The 6,518-nt window shown below is 38.4% G+C and overlaps 1 pseudogene; it reads right to left on the bottom strand.

Annotated features, from left to right (window-relative positions):
• Positions 1-4,489: 4,489 nt before the first annotated feature.
• Positions 4,490-5,802, bottom strand: LOC149028976 (chalcone synthase pseudogene; annotated as a pseudogene).
• Positions 5,803-6,518: the final 716 nt, after the last annotated feature.

Below are 6,518 nucleotides of genomic sequence, written 5' to 3'. Positions count from 1 at the left end.
TCTAACTCAATGTATGCTAGTCTATTGGTAGACATTCTTTAAATCATAGCACTGTACTCCTCTGGGTAAGTCTCAAATGACTCTCCCTCAACCATCTCAGTATCTTGGGTTCTCCAGTGGTAAATGGGTCCTGCATCCCTCTCGAACATTCTTTGGCTGGGGTTTAGGTCACCACTTTTTCACATCACTGTTGGTCTGAGTATTGGTGCATGTTACGGTTAAACCTAGCCCAAATGCAAGTCTTCTACTTAGTTATATCAAGTTAGAGTCAAATACTTCCATTCCTCGCCTCTCACTATCTTTTCCGGTATCTTTCTCACTAGAGTCAGCGTATTGTATCCTATGGCTACAACTAACTCGGACTATGGACTCATCAACCCTATTGGCCATCCACAAATAGTAAACGGGAAGCTCTCATGTCCTCTCACGGGTTGAATACCGGTCTTGAGCGCCCATGAGCCCAAGTCTACTACTGCAACCCTACCAATGAATGGTCCTTCACAATGTGATCCATGTCCTCTCACGGGTTAGCTACCGGTCTTGAGTGCCCACAAACCCACATTGCTGCCACGGGTTACTCGATCTCAATACCCTTCCGAATCGGATCTGATATAACAGGGACATCCTAGCCAAACACTGCTAGACAAGCCCTAGGTATGTCAATCAATAATCCGGCAAAGAGTCAAAGAGTACCATAGGAAATGTCCCATACCACTTCCACTGATGTCCAAGGACAGAAATGTCAAAATGACATTCCGCATTCTCAAATCATACATAAGCAATCACATTCCCAATCTTGTCATAACATACACAATTGATATTCCAATATATAGCAAGACAATCATATATACATGATCAATTACATAAAAGGATTACATGAATAAGACCTACTGTAATTTCATCACTTACAACAATAATAGAATCATAATGAAATGTAAGAATAGCAGCAAACTCATGAAATTCCCAAATTAGAAACAAAGATCATGCAATCTGGGTTATTATGGAAACAACCATCCTTACCTTAAATAGCTTCAAAGAAATTTCAGAGAAACAAGAGGATAAGTCCAAGGTTAGCAAACAAACCCTAAACAAACATAATTCAGTCATTAGGAATAAGCCCTAAAAGATTAGAAATCAAATGAATCAATCAGACCAAGAAACCAGCTGCTGTCACCTTGGGCAGCCTAGCTGGGTCGATTGGTCCAGTCGACCAGGCAGTTGACCCAATGAATAGTACGCTACAAAATTAGAATTTTGATCCGAAACTCATCTTCTGGGATTTAAAACACTTGGAAAATTCAAAGGAATATGAGGAACAATAATTTAAGATTAACTAGCATAGATTAGACACCAACAATGATCATGAGAATGGAATTCTAAATAAATCTAATATAGGGTTTTCATAGAAAACAATCCATGGATTCAATGGAGAGGCTAGAGAGAATAAGGATTCACTCTAGATGAATATCAACAGTAGATCAGAGACAAGAACTATCATGAGAATGGATCTAACATGCTAGAGAAATCAAAACAATAAGAATGATCACACATTCATGAAGATATCACATGATCTCTTCTAAAAATCAAATATGTAGATCATAGAAGTATTGGAGTGAATGGAGATTCACTCACAACAACATAGATTGAAGAAGAGGTGTTTGCAAGGATGCAATACCATCTTCATAATCACAACATTGAAATTAAATCAATACAAGAGTAAATCAATAGAAGATTAAGAGTTTACTAACCTTAATGAGGAACAATAGATGAAGAACTTGAGAATTTGCAATGGAGCTTCCACACAACTAAGAGAGGGGCTTGAGAGAGGTTCTCCATGCTCTCTAGAGGTTTTAGAAACAAAATAGGCTAAGAACCACGAAGTCCTATTAAATAGAGCATGAAAACCCTAATCAGCAGATCTTACACAGATCCTGTCAGCAGTGGGTCGATTGGATGGTCAATTGGCCCAGTTTGACCCAGGCGACAACAAGCCCAAGTCAGGGAATTGAAGCACCAAACCTCAATATTTTCAAATGGGCTTCTCCCAACTCATCAAACAACTCACCTAGCTCACTTTTCAAGGTGTCAATGTAGATGGAGAACACCTCGAGAGGGTTTGAACTAACCCTTTCATCAAAGTTGGGGTACGTAAATGGAATAGAGAAATGATTGGAGATAAAGTCCACTTCAGGGGGACGAATGTTAGATACAAAGAAGCTTTGGCCGTGTGAAGGCCTCTTGGATGGTCGGGAGCTTCCAGCCACAACTTTTGGGAAGTAAGGGGTGAAGAAGTTACTCCACCCTCCATTTCATTCCCTAGCTACTCTTGACGGGAAGATTGAGTTGAAGGATTGAACTAAAGGTCAGTAATCCTAACAATCCTATCCCAGAGAGTTTATAGAAGCTTGGGGGCTGGATTGGTTAGCAAAGTCATCTCCCTTGACCATTCAGTCGATGGAGTCATCCTAAGATGTCTTACCACTACCCGTTGTCAAAAGAAAAATAAAAAAATTCCTAAGGGAAAGGCTTGGAAAGAATCCGGAGCCAAAACCCAGAAAACTAGCAGAGACTATGAATCCAACTGAAGGGAAGCAAAGAATGGAAGAAAGAAGAGAAAAGGGGAGTGAACAGGAGGCAGAAGGGACTTACTTGTCAAAGACTTAAGCAAGTTGAAGTTGACTTTGAAAGACTTGGAAGCGGAGGATTGCTTAGAGTTTGCTGGGATCTTCAAGCATGGAAGAATTTACAAAATGGCAAAGTAAAAATGAAATTGGAGTACGCAGGGGTTTAAATAGACCTAGAGGCAAATTTGAACAAACGAGATCAATCCGAATCAACATTCGAGTATGAGCGACGGTTCGAGACCAAGCATTCAACAAACAAGATTAATCTAGAATACCAAACGATCGGTCAAACGATCAATCTCTTGATCCTATTCATTTGGTCTGGGGGCTTGTGATAAGTAAACAATAACAGTCAATTGGCCCGAACCACAGTCAGTTCAACCACCCCGGTTGGGACCAATTCTAGAAGTAAACTCAGAGGTACCTTGAGCATAAAGGAACTCTATGGTTATAGGAAGAAACGTGACCCTGCCAAGTTCCGGATATGCAATCATGCTCCATATGGAAACTGAACAAACTCAAATTGAGGGAGAAAATCCCTACGATCGGACGACTACAAATGGGACTTGTGAATTGATCCAACGATTGACAATGAGAGGTAAACCCTATATAAACCAAAGCAAAGGTAATTGAATTGGTTCCCTCCATTCCATCCTTCAATTAAGCTCTGCAACTAGTCAGAGCTGTGTGGTGGTTCTCTTATTGACTTAACCATCGGAGGTGGCTTCCCGACCACAGAGTCAACCCACGTTTGACGCTCGTTTTGCAGGAATCTGAAGGCCTCCGATGGTTGGACAATTTTCAAACACATCAAATACAATAAGATATATATATATATATATATATATATATATATATATATATATATATATATATATATATACATACTAGTAATGACTCACGTGCATATGCACGTGTAATGTGTTGTTAAAAATAATTTTTTATTTTTATGATAAATCACGATTTAGGGTTTTGTCAGCACACGATTTAGTTAACTGTTTGGAAATTTAAATCTCGTTTAGTTATTTGGCAAATTAAATTTTTTGATATCCTTTTTTGATGACTTAAAGGTTTAGTAATTTCAGAAGGTAGGGGTATTTTGGTAAGTGGAATGTATACTGCTTTTAGTGGAGTGTTTTAACTATTAGTGGAGTAGTGTAACCGTAGATATATGTTAATTTACGCTTATAGAATTTCAACTATCGATGGAAATTTAAATTTTGTTTATAATTTCAACTATCAATTTTATTATATCTAATCATAATCATTTAATTTTATTTTTGAATCCCTAAACTTTCTCATAAAGTTTACATTCCTATTAAATAGCAATTTTAATTTTAAGTTTTATTAGTTGGATGTTTAAATATGTTTAAATTTCTGCCATTAATATTATTATTTCTAATCATGATCATTGATTTTTTTTAAAAATTAATTCATGATAAATCACAATTTGGGGTTTTGTCAGCACACGATTTAGTTAACTGTTTGGAAATTTAAATCTCGTTAGTTATTTGGCAAATTACATTTTTGGATATTCTTTTTGGATGACTTAAAGGTTTAGTGGTTTTAGAAGGTAGGGGTGTTTTGGGAAGTGAAATGTAGCCATCCTTCCTCAGTTCGTGCTTTTATAATAGTAGTATGATATATATATATATATATGATAAAATTCAATATGATACTTTATTGAATAGACAAAGGGGAAAAAAAAGAGAAGAAAAAATTTTGGTACAAAAATAAAATAAATTACAACTATATAAATCGAGGAAAGTGGCCATTGACTTCGTCCTTGAGGGAGCTTATATTGAGTTTAAAACAAGGCAATGAAATGATTAAATATTAAACTATAAACATAGACTGAGATTCACTCAATGAGTTGAAACTGCAAGAACACTGTGCAACATGACTGACTCTATTGTAAGACCAAGTTCAAAACCTAGTAGTACACCCCATTCAAAGCCATCACCAGTCGTAGTTTTCCCTTCCTCCTCGGACTTCCTTCTCATCTCATCCATAATAAACAATACTGTGGGGCTAGACATGTTACCATATTCACTTAATACTTTCCTTGATACCTTGAGCTTGTCTTCTTTTCGTCCAAGAGTCTTTTGGACAAGGTCTAATATTGTAGGTCCACCAAGATGACTAACCCAAAAGATAGAGTTCCAATCGGTAATGCCTAATTTGTTGAATGCTTCTTCCAAACATTTTCCAATATTTGGAGCCATTGTTTTGGCTACATCCTTTGTCAAACTAATGGAGAGACCTATCTGACGCAAGTGTCCAACCACCATTTCTCATGAATCTGGAAGAATACGAGTCCCTGCTGAGATGAGCTTGAATATTGGACGCTCAAATGAGATGTTTGGGTCTACACCAACTATCAAAGTTGCTGCACCATTTGCAAATATTGCCATCCCTAATAGGGCATGCAAGTCTGACTCATCAGGACCTTTGAAGCCACTAATGGAGTTCAATTGTGAGCAAACAACAAGTACACGAGCACCTTTGTTACTCTCTACTAGGTCTTTTGCTACACGGAGCACTGAGCCACCACCATAGCATCCTAGATGATACTTCATAACACGTCGAACAGTTGGGGAAAGACCAAGGAGTTTAATGAGCTGGAAGTCAACACCCGGTGCATCGACACCATAAATGGTAGTGAATACAATATGAGTGATCTTTGATTTGGGTTGTCCCCATTCGTTGATAGCTTTAGTTGCAGCTTCCATGGCCAACTTAGGTACCTCAGTCACCATAATATCTTGGCGTGTGTCAAGTGATGGAGCTTTTGGATCATAGAGACTGGGATTCTCTGTGATCATTTCATCAGTGATGAAGGTGTTTCATTTTATAATCGTCGAACTTTTACGTATTTCAAAAATATAAAAAAGGTTATCACTTTGGGAAAGTTGAAAATCAATTCTACTGAAATGATTGAATTTGCCATCATTTGAAGATTAGATATTTGTTGTTGGAAACCATAGTCCTTACAAATACGTTTGAACTTCTCCTTCAACTCAAGCTTGTCCTCATTCTTGGTGGTTCTGAAGTAGAAGTCTGGGAAATCAGTTTGGTACATGATGTTGGATGGATTGGCAGTTCCAATAGTCAACACCGTCGCTGGACCTTCAGTGTGGTGAGCTTCATAGATGTCTCCAATTGATCCCATTGCTCCTTGTTTTGCTTTGTTGTGAGGCGATCAACCGAAAGAGGAGTACTACTGTGAAAGACTAGAGAGAAGAAGATCAAAGACAAAACTATAGGCAATGATATAGCAAGTTACTTCATGGGTATTTGTAATGAATGGATGTTTGTATGGATTTCTATAATGATATGACTAATTTATTACTTGACATGCGTGGTATATTGTTGGTGTAAAAAAAATATGATCTTAGCTCCATGGTTAGTGCTTGATCCAGACCTGATTCCTGCGACCAAAAGAAGGTGAAAGTGGGCCACCTCTGAGGACGGGAAGCCACCTCCGATGATTGAGTTAGTGTAGGCCAACCAACCAAAGACTCCATTGAGGAGTTAAGATTCAAGGAGATGAAGAAAATCGGGCTCTTCTAGAGTTAGAGACCAAAATAGTGGTGGTTGGAGAGTTCAGGTCTTACCCCTTTCAGGCTTGGTGAGGGATTATATAATTGAGCCATACCTAAAAAGATAGCATGTTTCCCAGCCCTTGAATGCTTGTTTGATGAGATGGAGGGTGGAGATGGCTTCTTGAAGTGGCTCGTTCAACGAGCTAAGTTGTGTGACCAGCTGGAGACTTTATTGGAGAGTTGAGATGTCAACATCATATTTGGCTTTGATGTGACACATGCCCATAGTTGAGGGGACAAGAAGATGGATGCAATGTCCAAGGCAAGCTTGGGCCACGTGAAGAGCTCC

The sequence above is a fragment of the Hakea prostrata genome, chromosome 1, assembly GCF_041222555.1.
Source record: "Hakea prostrata isolate BN-2017 chromosome 1, UWA_Hpros_2, whole genome shotgun sequence".
NCBI classification, from domain to species: Eukaryota; Viridiplantae; Streptophyta; class Magnoliopsida; order Proteales; family Proteaceae; genus Hakea; species Hakea prostrata.
The sequence above is the reverse complement of the archived record's forward strand: the minus strand, read 5'-3'. Positions and strand labels throughout refer to the sequence as shown.